General features: G+C 41.5%; 1 pseudogene; it reads left to right on the top strand.

The window, feature by feature from the left end:
• Positions 1-7,677: 7,677 nt before the first annotated feature.
• On the top strand, positions 7,678-10,824 carry LOC111951673 (histidine protein methyltransferase 1 homolog; annotated as a pseudogene).
• Positions 10,825-17,557: the final 6,733 nt, after the last annotated feature.

The following is a 17,557-nucleotide window of genomic DNA, read 5'->3' as shown; positions in this document are numbered from 1 at the left end:
TGCTCTGAGTCGGAAGGGGACCAGCCTGATGTCCTCCATTACCTACCACTCTCCAACTTTCGATTACATCATCTACAGCTACTGTTATTGTCATGTCATTATCTGCTAAGAAAGTTTTATTGTTCTATCATGCTGGGCACATAATATGTGCGATACACAGATGAACTAAAAACACTAGCACTGCAAACACTCAACAAAGAGAGCAGCAGTGTCTGGACTTTGCAGTCTCCCTCTTCAAGTCCCCATTCCGAGACTGGCTGCCTGTGGAGAACAAGTGACAGGCAGAACCTCCCATCCACACAGCACCCACCTTCATATTCCAAACACCAGAATTCTATATTTTAGTTTTTGATTGCCGTGAGTGTACAAAAAATCTGTGAAAATAAATTAGTGACACAACTGTACCAAAAGAATATCAATGTTTTATGTATTCAAATCTTAAATATTGCCAGGTTGGTTTTCACAGCTATTTCACAAGGTGTTAATTGTAAGGTATCCCTTGATGGTATTTATTAGTTCCACATTACTCATTGTTGTATCCTAGGACCAACAATAGATACATATAGTCAACCACAAGGGTGTACTAATGAGCTATGCGAGATAGAAAAACATGTATCATAATAGAGGACTACTGAAATGTATATTATTTCAGTGTAGATGAGGGAAGGGCATGTTAAAATATATACATYACAGCCAGACAAGCCAGTGTATGAATCAAACGGATTTGCAAATGAATGGAGGGGATATTAGCTGATTTTTGTGATCTGTAAGGTAAGTAACATGTAATGTGTCAAGCAGATTAGTTAGAAACTCTGAAGCTCTCAACCTCAACACTAGATGAGAAGAGTTCCTCTGTGAGAAGAGGGAGAGAAGAGTCTGTGTTTTGCCCATTTTAATCTTTTATTTTAATGGCCAGACTGAGATATGGCTTTTTCTTTGCAACTCTGCCTTGAAAGCCAGCATCCCGGAGTCACCTCTTCACTGTTGACGTTGAGACTGGTGTTTGGCGGGTACTATTTAATGAAGCTGTCAGTTGAGGACTTGTGAGGCATCTGTTGATACTGTGAAATMTAAAAACGTATTAAACCATAACTAGAGACTCAACAAATAGGGTTCAACAAAGGGATGCTGTTTTTATGAGTAAGTGCATGGCTATGTTTTTATTCAGCACTGTCAACACTTTGTGCATTTTATGGATTATAAAAGTGTTGAACATTCTCCATACTTTCACTCACGCTACAACCAGCACTGTAGCTGCAATGAATGACTAAAGCAAAGTGTTCCAATAAGCTTGCTTTGTTATTATTAGCAGCTTGTGTCTTTTTTAATATCGAGGACTATTTCACTTTCTCTGGTCATAGGAGTAACAACATGAATTGGTGAATGAGGTAGAAATAATGCAGTCTGCCATCAGCTGGAAGACTGTATCCCCTTTTCTCAGCGGAGGGGCGGTGAGTCGGGTGAGAGGCAGCCTCACCACTGCGCCCTCCCTCCCCTCAGACTGACCATCAGATGCAGGGCATCAGTCCAGTAAAAACAAATATATATATATTATGCTTACTACAAGTTCCCAGACATTTCTGGGGGGAATGGCCCTAGCCCTCACCCTCCGATCCAACATGAGGGAGGAGGATGTCTTCCCTGTAAGCACAGCTTTGGGATTGCCTGCAATGACAACAAGCTCAGTTCGATGATAGGCGATGTTGTTGTCTGTGATGTCTGGTGAGGACCTGCCTTACAACAGGCCTACAAGCCCTCAGTCCAGCCTTTTGCGCACAGTCTGAGCACTGATGGAGGGATTGTGCGTTCCTGGAGTAACTCGGGCAGTTGTTGTTGCCATCCTGTACCTGTCCCACAGGTGTGATGTTCGGATGCACCGATCCTGTGCAGGTGTTGTTACACATGGTCTGCCACTGCGAGGACAATCAGCTGTCCGTCCTGTCTCCCTGTAGTGCTGTTTTATGCGTCTCACATTGCAATTTATTTCCCTGGCCACATCTGCAGTCCTCATGCCTCCTTGCAGCTTGCCTAAGGCACGTTCACGCAGATGAGCAGGGACCCTGTGCATCTTTCTTTTGATGTTTTTCAGAGTCAGTAGAAAGGCCTCTTTAGTGTCCTAAGTTTTCATAACTGTGACCTTAATTGCCTACCGTCTGTAAGCTGTTTGTGTGTTAACAACCGTTCCACAGGTGCATGTTCATTAATTGTTTATGGTTCATTGAACAAGCATGGGTAACAGTGTTTAAACCCTTTACAATGAAGATCTGTGAAGTTATTTGGATTTTTACTAATTATCTTTGTAAGACAGAGTCCTGAAAAAGGGACGTTTCTTTTTTTGCTGAGTTTATATGTTTTCAACATGACAGTTTAAATCTAAGGTAACGCCAAGTAATTTAGTCTCCTCGACTTGTTCAACAGCCACACCATTCATTACCGGATTCAGCTGAGGTCGATAACTTGTATCAAATACAATGCTCTTAGTTTTAGAGATGTTCAGGACCAGTTTATTACTGGCCACCCATTCCAAAACAGACTGCAACTCTTTGTTAAGGGTTTCAGTGACTTCATTGGCTGTGGTTGCTAATGTGGATATGGTTGAATCATCAGCATAAATGGATGGACACACATGCTATGTTTAATGCCAGTGGCAGGTCATTGGTAAAAATAGAAAAGAGTAGTGGGCCTAGAGAGCTGCCCTGCGGTACACCATACTTTACATGTTTGACAGAGAAACTTCCTTTAAAGAAAACCCGTTGAGTTCTATTAGATAGATAGCTCTGAATCCACGATATGGCAGAGGTTGAAAATCCATAACACATACACTCTGTTCAAAAGTTTGGGGTCACATAGAAATGTCCTTGTTTTTGAAAGAAAAGCCATTTTTTTGTCCATTTAAAATAACATAAAATTGATCAGAAATACACTGTAGACATTGTTAATGTTGTAAATTACTATTGTAGCTAGAAATGGCTGATTTGTAATGGAATATCTACATTGGTGTACAGAGGCCCATAATCAGCAACCATCACTCCTGTGTTCCAATGGCACGTTGTGTTAGCTAATCCAAGTTTATCACTTTAAAAGGCTGATTGATCATTAGAAAACCCTTTTGCAATCATGTTAGCACAGCTGAAAACTGTTGTGCTGATTAAACTGGCCTTCTTTAGACTACTTGAGTATCTGGAGCATCAGCATTTGTGGGTTCGATTACAGTCTCAAAATGGCCAGAAACAAAGACCAGAAATTGCCAAGAAACTGCAGATCTCGTACAACACTGTGTACTACTCCCTTCACAGAACAATGTAAATTGGCTCTAACCAGAATAGAAAGAGGAGTGGGAGGCCCCGGTGCACAACTGGAATGGGAAAAAATGGGCTCATTCAAGTTGGATGGGTTCCGCAGGTGTACATCAATCTTTAAATCATACCACAGATTCTCAATTGGATTGAGGTCTGGGCTTTGACTAGGCCATACCAAGACATTTAAATGTTTCCCCTTAAACCACTTGAGTATTGCTTTAGCAGTATGCTTAGGGTCATTGTCCTGCTGGAAGGTGAACCTCCTTCCCAGTCTCAAAACTCTGGAAGATTGAAACAGTTTTCCCTCAATAATTTCCCTGTATTTAGCACCATCCATCATTCGTTCAATTCTGACCAGTTTCCCAGTCCCTGCTGATGAAAAACATCCCCACAGCATGATGCTGCCTCCACCATGCTTCACTTTGGGGATGGTCTTCTCAGGGTGATGAGAGGTGTTCGGTTTGCGCCAGACATAGCGCTTTCCTTGATGGCCAAAAAGCAAAATTGTTGTCTTATCTAGAGTACCTTCTTCCATATGTTTGGGGAGTCTCCCACATGCCTTTTGGCAAACACCAAACGTGTTTGCTTATTTTTTTCTTTAAGCAATTATTTTTTTCTGGKCACTCTTCTGTAAAACCCACCTCTGTGGAGTGTACGGCTTAAAGTGGCCCTATGGACAGATACTCCAATCTCCACTGTGGAGCTTTGCAGCTCCTTCAGGGTTATCTTTGATCTCTTCGTTGCCTCTGATTAATGCCCTCCTTGCCTGGTCTGTGAGTTTTGGTGGGCGGCCCTCTCTTGGCAGGTTTGTTGTGGTGCCATATTCTTTCCATTTTTTAATAATGGATTTAGTGGTGCTCCGTGGTATGTTCAAAGTTTCTGATATTTTTTTATAACCCAAGCCTGATCTGTACTTCTCCACAACTTTGTCCCTGACCAGTTTGGAGAGTTCCTTGGTCTTCATGGTACTGCTTTCTTGGTGGTACCTCTTGCTTAGTGGTGTTGCAGACTCTGGGGCCTTTCAGAACATGTGTATATAAACTGAGATCATGTGACAGAGCATGTGACACTTAGATTGCACACAGGTGGACTTTATTTAACTAATTATGTGACTTCTGAAGGTAATTGGTTGCACCAGATCTTATTTAGGGGCTTCATAGCAAAGGGGTTGAATACATATTCATGCACAACTTAACCGTTTTTTAATCAATTTTTTTAAACAATTTCACTAAACTAAGTTGGACTATTTTGTGTATGTCCATTACATGAAATCCAAATAAAAATATATTTAAATTACAGGTTGTAATGCAACAAAATAGGAAAAACATCAAGTGGGATGAATACTTTTGCAAGGCACTGTATTCTATTTATTGTGGTGTTGAAGTCAGTATGTTTTGTTTATTGGTTGTGTGGTGTAAAAACCTGTTGGTGGAAAATGTTTTTTATTTTTATTATTATTTAAATTTTACACCACACAACCAATAAACAAAACATGACGACTTCAACACATCATATTTACAATGACGGCCTGCCCCGGCCACGCCCAGATGACGCTGGGCCAAATGTGTGCCACCCAATCACGGCCGGATATGATTCAGCTTAGATTCAAACCAAGGACTGTAGGGACACCTCTTGTACTGAAATACAGTGCCTTAGACCGCTGTGCCACTCGGGAGCCCTAAGAGCAGTTCCCTGACAGGGAATCGAACCCGGGCCGCGGCGGTGGGAGCGCCGAATCCTAACCACTAGACTAGTGTTGCATATATTTAATATAATTATAAATATGGCATCAAAATGTTGAAAATATGATTTCCCCTAGCTGATCATTGCCTGCAACAGGCTCTGATCATGAAGTAATGAAACAGGCGGTGAGAGTGAGCTCGTCTGTGGTGGTTGGTGAACCRTCAATATTCTTGCTACAGGCATTGACTGTGCCACAAACGCATGCTGAAGTAGCAAAGTCGWTATCCAATTTTATAAACACAGGGTCGCCAGTAAATTTAGATCTGTCCCTAAGGAAGTTGTTCAAAAACCTCCAAATAACTCTGAATTTCCATTAATAAATCCTTCCAGGAAAACTTTCTGTGAACCGTAGTAAAACGTTCAGAGAACATCCCGACAACCAAAACAGTTACATTCCCAGAACAGGCCAAATTTTCACTTCCCTTCCCAGAATGTTTAAAAAACGTTCCGTTTTACCATTCAGGAAACTTCTGGCTTCGTTCCCAGAACTAATGGGAAACCAAAAAATGCTAACTGGGTTATTACAGTAACCCTATGAGTGGGGACCAACCAGGGTAGATTATGTAGAATAAGAGAAGTCAAGCATGCTGACATATCAGTATAGCTAGAGTGGAATCCCCTTTTTAGCTTCATCACGGAAATACTGTAACAAAGACGTAGAGAAGGGAGGGAAACACAGTAAAACCCGTGGGAGAGAAAGGGGGATTTCCTAGGAAGAATAACAAACAAGGCAGAACCACCCAGCTGCTTACACCTGAGTAGCTGTCAATATAACATGATGAGGAAGAAGGATTCATGTGGGTTTTCCGGTTATCATATGTGTCATGTTTCACTTACCGATAGTTTGTGTACACATTCATCTATATACTGTCTGTCACATTCATCTCTATATGACTGATCTGTTCCACTTGTTGACACTTGTACACACCACCCCTCGAGTGCCCTTTCATCCATGACATCATGGGTTTCGACATGCACATAGTGGAGACAATGRTCTTTTTTAGCCTTCAGGCTTGTCTAGATTGGTCTAGATCACTGGTTCTCAGASCTGGTCCTGGGGACCCAAAGGGGTGCACATTTTTGTTTTTGCCCTAGCACTACACAGCTGATTCAAATGATCAACTCATCATGAGGCTTGAATATATATGCACACACCACTTTTCCATGTTAGTTTTTTTTGAATTTGTGGAAACAAGTAATTTTTTCAATTTCACTTCACTAAGTTGGACTATGTCCATTACATGAAATCCAAATAAAAATCCATTTAAATTACAGGTTGTATTGCAACAAAATAGGAAAAACACAAAGGGGATGAATACTTTTGCAAGGTACTGTACACTATGAAGCATTTCACACATATTATTTAGATACTGACTGTTAGCACTTGGTGTTGCCCATAACAGCACCCCAAAATAAAAGTATTTCGATGTGCCAAATGAACCTGCAACCACAACATTTCAATAACACTTGACATAAGATCTTCTCGAAGCATTACAGGGATATGGCTCTGAATATATACAGCAACACCTTCCCTATAAGCATTTCTGTCTCTTCTATAGATGTTATATCCTTGTATTGCTACTGCTGTATCATCAAATTAATTATCTAAGTGAGTCTCAGAAATGGCTAAGATATGAATGTTATCTGATGTTAGCAAGTTATTGATTTCATGAACCTTATTTCTAAGGCTACATATCCTAATATGGGCTATTTTCAGCCCTTTCCTGGGTAGCTTATCAGGGATAGACATATTACTGAAAAGAGCAAACAAAGCAAGAGAAAAAGAATATATACATTCAGCAGTCCATTAATCTGTGTGTGTGTGTGTGTTGCGGGGTTGAAGCTACAAACCCATAGGCTTGGCTCTCTCAATTGACTTGTTGGAAAAGTGGCATCCTATGAGGGTGCCACGTTGAAAGTCACTGAGCTCTTCAGGATGGCCATTCTACTGCCAATGTTTGTCTATGGAGATTGCATGGCTGTGTGCTAAATTGTATATACCTGTCAGCAATGGGTGTGGCTGAAATGGCCAAATCCACAAAATGAAGGGGTGTCCACATATGTTTGTATATATAGTGTATCTTGACATGCAATATAATTTGACCACCATCAGTGCATGTTACGATAATAATCCATATAAAGTACAGTCCAGGTGGGACTGATTCTGCAGAACGTACAGATTGGCTCATCAGATATCATTTCCCAAAACCAATCTTATTGGATTTTTGGATGAATTTAAGACCTAAATCGTCGCAAAAKACATGCCATTCCGGTGCACAAGTGCTATCCACCCTTGGGTTTTTGGCAACAGGCACTTTTCAGAGGGAGCTTGCCGATCGGCATCTCGCATCCCTCCATGAGCCAATCATTTGGATACAATCATCAGCAAAACGAACTGTAACATACAATTTCCATACACCAGCGCACAACCGGTCAAGAAAGATTTCTTTGCCATCAATGGGTTCCCAAATATGGACAGAGTAATAGATAGCACCCACATTGCCAGAAAAAGCACCATCCAAAACAAGTTAAACTAGAATATGTGAACAGAAAAGTGATAGGTTACATGGTGCGTAAAAAAACTTACTGAATGTGGTGGCAAGGTGGCCAGGTGAACGCACACTGCATTACAGCAATGTGGCTTATACGCCTACAGGAGGGAGCTGGTGAGGATGGGTGGCTTATGGTGAGGATGGATGGCTATTGGTTGAGAGATGGATGGTTATTGGTTGAGGATGGATGGCTTATTGGTGAGGATGGATGGCTTATTGGTGAGGATGGATGGCTTATTGGTGAGGATGGATGGCTTATTGGTGAGTGTTGCCTACTCATTTGAAGTATATTTGCCATTGCTGAAGCACCTTGAATTATCGTAATGGTCCTCTCTTTGTAGCTATGTTTTACTGGTCAAACCACAACCGAGTGAGCAAAATAAAATATTTTGGATGTACTCAATCTCTGACACTAGCATCAGTCTCGAAAAAAGTATTGTATTTCATAGTACTGCTTTGTATATTCCCCACAGCCATTAAAGGGATGATTTTGACCATATATGATTAATTAGGGACATTTTTGTAATGCAAATAGCCATGGTCATGCAAGAGCACTGAGTCTGAGAACGATTTATCAATAGTTATCTCCTCCTGGTGTGTATAAGACGCTCCTAGGATTGTTTGATAAATCACACTTTTTCTATGCATACGAACATTCTAAATTCCGTTCGTAGGTAGTATTTTAGAATAGTTTCTACGGGAATATTGATAAATGAGATACAAAAACTTTTCTGCTGCATTCACATTTATGTCAAGTTTTGTTGATTTCTTGTTAGCTCAGCATCCCTCAACTGATGAACAACACTTTAGCAGGCAGCAGGACATCCATTGCCATTTCTTCCTCATTTGCACTTGCTCCTTCAGCTATTTGCACTGCCTCTGGTGGACGGCCCAGATTCTTGCTACTTCAACCTCCTTCACACTTACAGGGCACTCCTGGAACTCGGGAATTGTGGTTCCCACCACTATTGCCACACCGTGTATCCACCGACTCTTCCACAACATGTTTATTCCGTCTGCACCCACTTGCCACTTGACCAAACTTTTTACATTTAAGCTTTCACCGCATATGTCAGACTTTTCATCAAATAGCAATATCCCCGATAGGCTTTCCTCTTTCCTTCCATGTATCATACGGTTCAATCGACGTGCATCCGCCACTCCTGGTAGGTGGTGCTTTAGATTTTCAGCCTCAATTTTCACAGTGACMGCAGAGATGACACCTTTTACCGGTGCCCTGATTGGAAAAAGCGTTCTACTTCATACTCCTATAACTCCCTGAGACACAATGCACTTTCCTTTTGTTCTGACGACATACAATGATTCAACACCATACCACTCCTGGTAACTTTGATTATTAACTCCACCTTTCCCAGGGCATCCTCCACCATCTCCTTGACCGCAAATAGATCTCCCCAAAAACACATCCATAAAACATACTCTACATCTTTCTTAACAACTTTAGCCCGTTTTGCAAAAAAAAATTGTATGCTATGTTTATTTTTTCTTCTATTTACCAACTGACTCAAACAGTGCTTCCACTGTCTCTCCTTCCTCCGCCTTGGGCCTCCACGAACAAGTTCACTTCCTCCCACACTCTACTCTCAGCTGCGCGACATACGTCATCCATTTGGGCAACAGGCATGTTCATATAACCTTTCCTTCCAGTCTGCGTGACTCTGACGCGTGTAGTTAACGGGCTTGTTCGGCATTGCAGCTGAAAGTGCAGACGACTGACTGATCTAAAAAATCACCTTGCATCATAAATACCTACTCATTATTATTTGCAGATCAGTCAGTCAGTCACCATTTACCCACAATGCATTATGGATTTGATGCGCTCTAATATGTCATTAACAGGTGGCTGCATGGAGGTTGCTAAAATTATGCTGTGTTCATAACCAAGTGGGAAGTGGGAATTTACCACATARAACTGGGAAAAATCCACTTGAACKGCYCTCCAACTGMTAATTARTAGTGGGAAACRCGTCTATCATCCCTGAGCTCCCTGAGTGTACCTATGACCTCCTGGAGCTGCTAGAGAAAGAGTGGGAGACGTTCGGGAGGGAAGAGGGGTCTAGATCTGGGCTATGGTGCTGGACTGCTGGGCCTACTGGCACTAAAGAAAGGCGCAAGTCAGGTCCATTTCCAGGACTATAATAGTACCGTTATAAAACAGCTTGCGCTGTCTAACGCACTGCTAAACTGTCAGGTGGAAGGACAAGACAATTATAGACGAAGAATAGGAGGAGGACAAGAAAGAAAGGAAGGAAGAGAAAGTCAAAAGGAGATGAATAAGAATGAACAGAAAAAAATAMGAGGGAGAGGATGGCAGCATATCGCCCAAGAGGCAAGCCCTGGACCCCTCCTAGCACCTAAAGCTGTCCTGCTGCCATTTCTTCTCAGGCGACTGGACAATGTTCCTAGRGCTGGTCCTCAAGGAAGATCCGTCCCCTAAATATGACGTAATCTGCACCTCGGAGACCATTTATCCAGCAGCATACCACCATGCATACCACTGCTGGCTTGCTTCTGAAGCTAAGCAGGGTTGGTCCTGGTCAGTTCCTGGATGGGAGACCAGATGATGCTGGAAGTGGTGTTGGAGGGCCAGTAGGAGGCACTCTTTCCTCTGGTCTAAAGAAATATCCCAATGCCCCAGGGCAGTGACACTGCCCTGTGTAGGGTGCTGTCTTTTGGATGGGACGTTAAACGGGTGTCCTGACTCTCTGAGGTCATTAAAGATCCCATGGCACTTATCGTAAGAGTAGGGGTGTTAACCCCGGTGTCCTGGCTAAATTCCCAATCTGACCCTCAAACCATCACGGTCACCTAATAAACCCCAGTTTACAATTGGCTCATTCATCCCCCTCCTCTCCCCTGTAACTATTCCCCAGATCATTGCTGCAAATGAGAATGTGTTCTCAGTCAACTTACCTGGTAAAATAAAGGATAAATAAAATTTAAATAAATTTACAACACGGTGTACTACTCAGCTCTTCACAACACCCTCCAGAATGTTGGCCCCGGGGTGAATGGTCTACCTGGCAACTACTTTGGGGTGGGTGCTGCACCTGTTTGAATAGTTTGTGGAGGACAAGGGAGTGTTTGATAAGGAGAAACTGTGGGATGTGGGTCAGGGGCTACAGAGACATGTCGTAGCGATGCGCTTCAAAGCAGAGGATTACAGGTTCGAGCCCAGTATGGGCCAGTCGGGCAGTGGAGGAAGCTAAGCTGTTCGCAGTACACTGATTTAGAGCTAGGAAGATAAACCGAAAGTAATTGACACAGACCATAGTCATGACTTATCGTAGGCATTTTGCTAATATCGTTCATTACCATAAGTAGCCTATACTAGAGAACTGTGTAGTTTAAAATMAAATAAGTTTGTTAATATGGGTGATTGTTAATTGTATGGCTACAACCAGCAAGCTAGTGGTACTGTAGTAGTTTAAAGCTGCAATATGTKACTTTTTGGGCGACCTGACAAAATMCACATAGAAATGTGTTTTATAGATCTGCCATTCTCATTGAAAGCAAGTCTAAGAAGCAGTAGATATGTTCTATGTGTGCTATWTCTATGCTTCCCGTTATTAAATTMAGTGTTTTCGTCTTTTAKTTTTSGTTTTGTACACCAGCTTCAAACAGCTGAAAATACAATATTTTTGGTTATGGAAAATATATTTCACAGCGGTTTAGATAGTACACTGATTCTCTATACTATACTTTCTTGTTTTGTCACATAAACTGAAATTAGGCAAGCTATTAGAATTCTTGGAACTAGGCAATGGTGGATCGATATCTGCATAGTGCATATTTTTAAAGGATAATAAATTAAAGAAATGTGGTCCACATTCATGTTAGAAACACATCCTTATCGCAAGTGGTGTTAAGTGTATGTTTGTGAAACAAAAAAGAAAAGCTGTTTTGTATTCATTTTGGATCATGTGGACATAAAAGTGGTGGTTGAAGTAGGTGCAATATACGACTTAAAATAAGATGCCATGTCATGTCACCTTCTCTTTCACTTCCTATATAGACCATTAGAATAGAACTGGTGCCAGTAACTGAAGTGCAGGAGAAAAGCGGAGAGGAGGTAAAGCAATAAAGGTCTTTACAGGGGGGATTGATGGAGGGGAGGGGTGGAGGAAGGAAGGAAAATGGGCTCAGTGACCTTTGCAGGAGATTTCCCCCAGTGTTCAAACGGCACCATGAAAGCCAGGCTTGTTTCTGAAGTCCGCCGCAAAATGTCAATTGCAACTTATCCCACCTGCCCAAGGACGGGGTCTGAAAGTGGAGTCTGGAGTCACTGTAGTGTAGCCCATCTATTCTACAGTGGGGCTCTATGTGGTCTCTGTGTCTCCTTCTAATGTCTGGGTCCTGCTGAGTAAATTCACCTTTTTAAATTTTAAGGCAGCAAAATGTGAAGGCTGTTCAAAGGGTGTGTAGACTTTCGCTAGGCACTGTATAAGTGTCAGAATTGACACGCTTTACCCTAAAATATGAATTTCACTTCCCATCTAGCACATAATGTTCTGTCCTCTGGTTATTTTTGCATACAACCTTCCCACAACGTTCTGGGAATGGGGCAGGATAGTTTTTTGGCTTTGGAACATTCTCAGTATATTTTTGGTAATGTTCTAAGAACGTTCTCCAACTGGTTTGACATTAGGAAGAGATGTTCTCAGATAGTCCATAGAACGTTAAGAAGCAATGTTCTCCGGAATTTAAATACTGCATAACAGCATAACATTTGCACCAGGTTTACTCATTGTTCTATTTAAAGTAATGTTCTCAAATTGTTCCCGAGAACGTTAAGAAACAACGCTCTTCAGTGTTTGAACGTCAATACTTCAATATAACATTTCCTACAGGTTTCCTCGTGGTTCTTTTTAAAAGTAATGTTCTCAAAACGTTTAGAGAATGTTAAGAAATAACATTCTTCTGTGGGAATTTCAGTGCCTCAGCACTCTGTAGGGTAGCACCATGGTGTAGACGGAGGACAGCTAYCTTCCTTCCTCTTCTGAGAGAAAGGAACGTCAATACAAAACCTAGGAGGTTCATAGTTCTCACCCCCTTGCATAGACTTACACAGTAATTATGACAACTTCCAGAGGATGTCCTCCAACCTATCAGAGCTCTTGTAGCATGAACTGACATGTTGTCCACCCAATCAAAGGATCAGAGAATGTATCTAGAACTCAAAGCATAAGCTGCAGCTAGCTCGCTGGTGAGTAGTTGACTCTAAGAGATAAAAACAATGGTTGAACAAATTAAGAAGCAAGAGAGAAATAGAGAGAGAGATTGTAATTTCTTTTCAGTTTCRACTTACTTTGCTAAAAAAAAATGCAGCTAGCTAGTTTAGCCTACTGAAACACTCTGCTCAAACAGAGGGATGCTATGTTAACTAGCTGGCTATGACTATCCAACACAACACTGGAAATCTTCCAAGTCATAGTATAAGGTTTTGATTTTACTTTTWTTTTGCCACCAGGGCCCGCCGATTTAACTGCTTACTGAATGTATACTGTAATGTCACTGCATGATTGTAGCAGGTTTACTTAAGTGATAATGCCCTAGAAGCCAGTGTTTGTGAGGATATATTGGCACAGGTGTTGTTATGCCCGAGACGAAGTCAAGGCCCGGCAAACTGTATCAATATATCCTCCAAACACCGGCTTTAAGGATATTATTACATTTATACAACGGGTTAACAACATATTCCAATAATGATTGAAATATTTTCATTTAACACATTATTTTTATTAATTTATTCATACRATTTCATCCTTCCACAAGATATAGTCCCGACACAAATCTAGCGTTGCTACCCAAGCGTTCAATCTATCGGTTCGGTTGCTAGAGATGCGACCCAGTCGTTCAGTCTTTTTGTTCTGTATGTATGGACACGACCCAGTCATTTGTTCTAAATGTTCCATTGCCATACTGGCTGGCAACATTCTTATCCCTTGTATGCTAGCTAGCAAATTACGGCTAATGTACAGTCAATTCAAATATTCTGCAGCCAGAATAACAGCAAAGTAGCCGCATTTGCATTTGTTTATGCTGTTTTCTAGTGACATTTGTTTGGATACATCCATAACAATGAGCTAATGAGGCGTGTATATATTTTCGTCTGGCATAGAAAATGTGCTCTCTCGTCAGGACACTGTTGTTCAGAGGAGCTAGCCAACAACACAGCTAACACAATCACTTCAAACTGAAGCTGGAAAGACTGCAAACTAGCTGCACTTCTTTTTGTTTTTACCTTTTTTTCAATTGACATTTCTTTATATCCATAAAAATTATGCCTGCTGATTCATGATTTCGACTGACTGAGAAACGGTAACCCGTTGCCTGCCTGCCTGCCTGTCTGCCTATCTGTCTCGTCCTGACTCCCGACACGTTCATTACTATGGGACAGGTGGAGATCGAATTTCAAAATTGAAACAATATTATTATATTATAAATGTATACAAATCTCCACTGTCGAAAACAAAATCTTAGTCTAAAAGAAATGTGAGATAATGTCTAGATGSTTTTTATAGTCGAGATGAAGTTATAAAATGCTTGGCTGGGCTGATGAGACAGTGGATTGCGAGGGTCAGATGGAACAGAATAAATAGGCATTTTAACGTCATCGATTTAGACAGTGGTAACTTGTGAAATAGACACCGGCTGGAATGTGGTTTTAACCAATCAGCATTCAGGATTAGACCCATTCATTGTATAATTATGTGTTAGTTCTATTAGCCATGCTGACAATGACGTTACCTTAGGGGCGGCAGGTAGCCTAGTGGTTAGAGCACTGGTTAGAGCGTTGTTCCCCGTTAGGCCGTCATTGTAAATAAGAATTTGTTCTTAACTGACTTGCCTAGTTAAATAAAGGTTAAATAAATTAAAAGCTAATATGGTGACAATGATGTAGGCTGTTTGTAGCAGTTTGGCTTGGACAGGTTTTTTCACCTGGTCACATACAGCATTGAAGTCCACAAGCGAAGGTAAGAGTTGAGAGGAGGAGAGCGCATAGATGTGAGAAGGAATACAACATGGCAGCTATGAAAGCAAACTGTGTTTACTCGTGATCAGGTGTATATTCATTCCACTGATTCTGTAAAAAAACAAACCTGAAATTGTTCAATAGTAACTCTCGTTTGCAACTGTTGGATTACACCCTATATCAGCTAGATGCAAGAAAGAGTGTGCAAGGCGGCCATGTTTTTAAAAATGTAATCTTTGTTTAACTAGGCAAATCTGTTAAGAACAAATTGTTATTTGCAATGACAGTCTAGGAACAATGGGTTAACTGCCTTGTTCAGGGGCAGAAAGACAGATTTTTACCTTGTCAGCTTGGGGATTCGATCTAGCAACCTTTCGGTTACTGGCCCAACTCTCTAACCACTAGGCTACCTGCTGCCCTGTGTGTCACTGTCAAATGTGTCTCTCGACCTGTGTGCAACTACATTGTAAACTTTCATTCATAGACGAGCTAGACTAGACAACCTCATGATGGGTACAGGGAAAATTCGAGTATCATGTAGTAGCCTAAGCCTATCGATGTTACATTGAACTGGGTGAATGAAACATGAATGACAGTCATCCAATATGCTGTAATGTTCATGAAAAAAAAAWTTGTCCTCCCTCATCTTAAACGGCACTGCCGTCACTGATGCGCTGTCTGTTGTAGATCATCATTCTCTCAAGTTGTCCTATAATAATGTGGCCGCATATGCTCCAGGCAGGACAAAGTTATTCAGGAAAGCTTAACACTAGCTCCTCCTCCTCTACAATCCAAGTGGCTATTCCTCGTGCACCTAGAACTTAACGCTTCAATATACAGTCGTGGCSAAAAGTTTTGAGAATGACACAAATATTGATTTTCACATAGTCTGCTGCCTCAGTTTGTATGATGGCAATTTGCATATACGCCAGAATGTTATGAAGAGTGATCAGATGATTTGCAATTAATTGCAAAGTCCCTCTTTGCCATGCAAATGAACTGAATCCCCCAAAAACATTTCCACTGCATTTCAGACCTGCCACAAAAGGACCAGCTGACATCATGTCAGTGATTCTCTCGTTAACACAGGTGTCAGTGTTGACGAGGACAAGGATGGAGATCACTCTGTCATGCTGATTGAGTTCGAATAACAGACTGGAGCTTCAATAGGAGGGTGGTGCTTGGAATCATTGTTCTTCCTCTGTCAACCATTGTTACCTGCAAGGAAACACGTGCCGTCATCATTGCTTTGCACAAAAAGGGCTTCACAGGCAAGGATATTGCTGCCAGTAAGATTGCGCCTAAATCAACAATTTATCGGATCACCAAGAACTTCAAGGAGAGCGGTTCAATTGTTGTGAAGAAGGCTTCAGGGTGCCCAAGAAAGTCCAGCAAGTGCCAGGACCGTCTCTTAAAGTTGATTCAGCTGCGGGATCGGGGTACCACCAGTACAGAGCTTGCTCAGGAATGGCAGCAGGCAGGTGTGAGTGCATATGCACACACAGTGAGGTGAAGACTTTTGGAGGATGGCCTGGTGTCAAGAAGGGCAGCAAAGAAGCCACTTCTCTACAGGAAAAACATCAGGGACAGACTGATATTCTGCAAAAGGTACAGGGATTGGACTGCTGAGGACTGGGGTAAAGTCATTTTCTCTGATGAATCCACATTCCGATTGTTTGGGGTATCCGGAAAAAAGCGTGTCCGGAGAAGACAAGGTGAGCGCTACCATCAGTCCTGTGTCATGCCAACAGTAAAGCATCCTGAGACCATTCATGTGTGGGGTTGCTTCTCAGCCAAGGGAGTGGGCTCACTCACAATTTTGCCTAATTGAATAAAGAATGGTACTAACACATCCTCCGAGAGCAACTTCTCCCAACCATCCAGGAACAGTTTGGTGATGAACAATGCCTTTTCCAGCATGATGGAGCACCTTGCCATAAGTCAAAAGTGATAACTAAGTGGCTCGGGGAACAAAACATCGATATTTTGGGTCCATGGCCAGGAWACTCCCCAGACCTTAATCCCATTGAGAATTTGTGGTCAATCCTCAAGAGGCGGGTGGACAAAAAACCCACAAATTCTGACAAACTCCAAGCATTGATTATGCAGGAATGGGCTGCCATCAGTCAGGATGTGGCCCAGAAGTTAATTGACAGCATGCCAGGGCAGATTGCAGAGGTCTTGAAAAGAAGGGTCAACACTGCAAATATTGACTCTTTGCATCAACTTCATGTAATTGTCAATAAAAGCTTTTGACACTTATGAAATGCTAATTATACTTCAGTATTCCATAGTAACATCTGACAAAAATATCTAAAGAAACTGAAGCAGCAAACTTTGTGGAAATTAATATTTGTGTCATTCTCAAAACTTTTGGCCACGACTGTAGACTACATATTTATCATTTAACTTTTAAAATGTATTACCTTTTATATGTGGCAAAAACACATCCAGTCACAATGTTTTAATATGATTAGGCTACTTCAAAAGTCTTCTGTAGGTACGCGTACTTTCATCCGGAATATAATTCCAGCATCCACAAAATGGCATGACTTTAACCAGGATTCCATCCAACTTTTTATGCGAGTAAAGTAGCCTACATGTCAGATAAAAAATGTCACAACATCATTGAAAAGCATGCAGTTTATTAGGCTACAGATGAAATAAGTTATGATGAACTTCACAGGGTGGTGAAAGTACACAGTGATGAAGTTGATGCTCCTTTAAATAAATATCTGTCACGCCCTGACCTTAGATATCCTTTTTATTCTCTATTTTGGTTAGGTCAGGGTGTGACTAGGGTGGGCAATCTATGTGTTCTATTTCTTTGTTGGCCGGGTATGGTTCCCAATCAGAGGCAGCTGTCTATCGTTGTCTCTGATTGGGGATCATACTTAGGCAGCCTGTTTTCCACCTTAGTTTGTGGGATCTTGTTTTTGCAAAGTTGCTGTCTAGCCCTGCAGAAT

The sequence above is a fragment of the Salvelinus sp. IW2-2015 genome, linkage group LG25 (assembly GCF_002910315.2).
Source record: "Salvelinus sp. IW2-2015 linkage group LG25, ASM291031v2, whole genome shotgun sequence".
Taxonomy (NCBI): Eukaryota; Metazoa; Chordata; class Actinopteri; order Salmoniformes; family Salmonidae; genus Salvelinus; species Salvelinus sp. IW2-2015.
The sequence above is the reverse complement of the archived record's forward strand: the minus strand, read 5'-3'. Positions and strand labels throughout refer to the sequence as shown.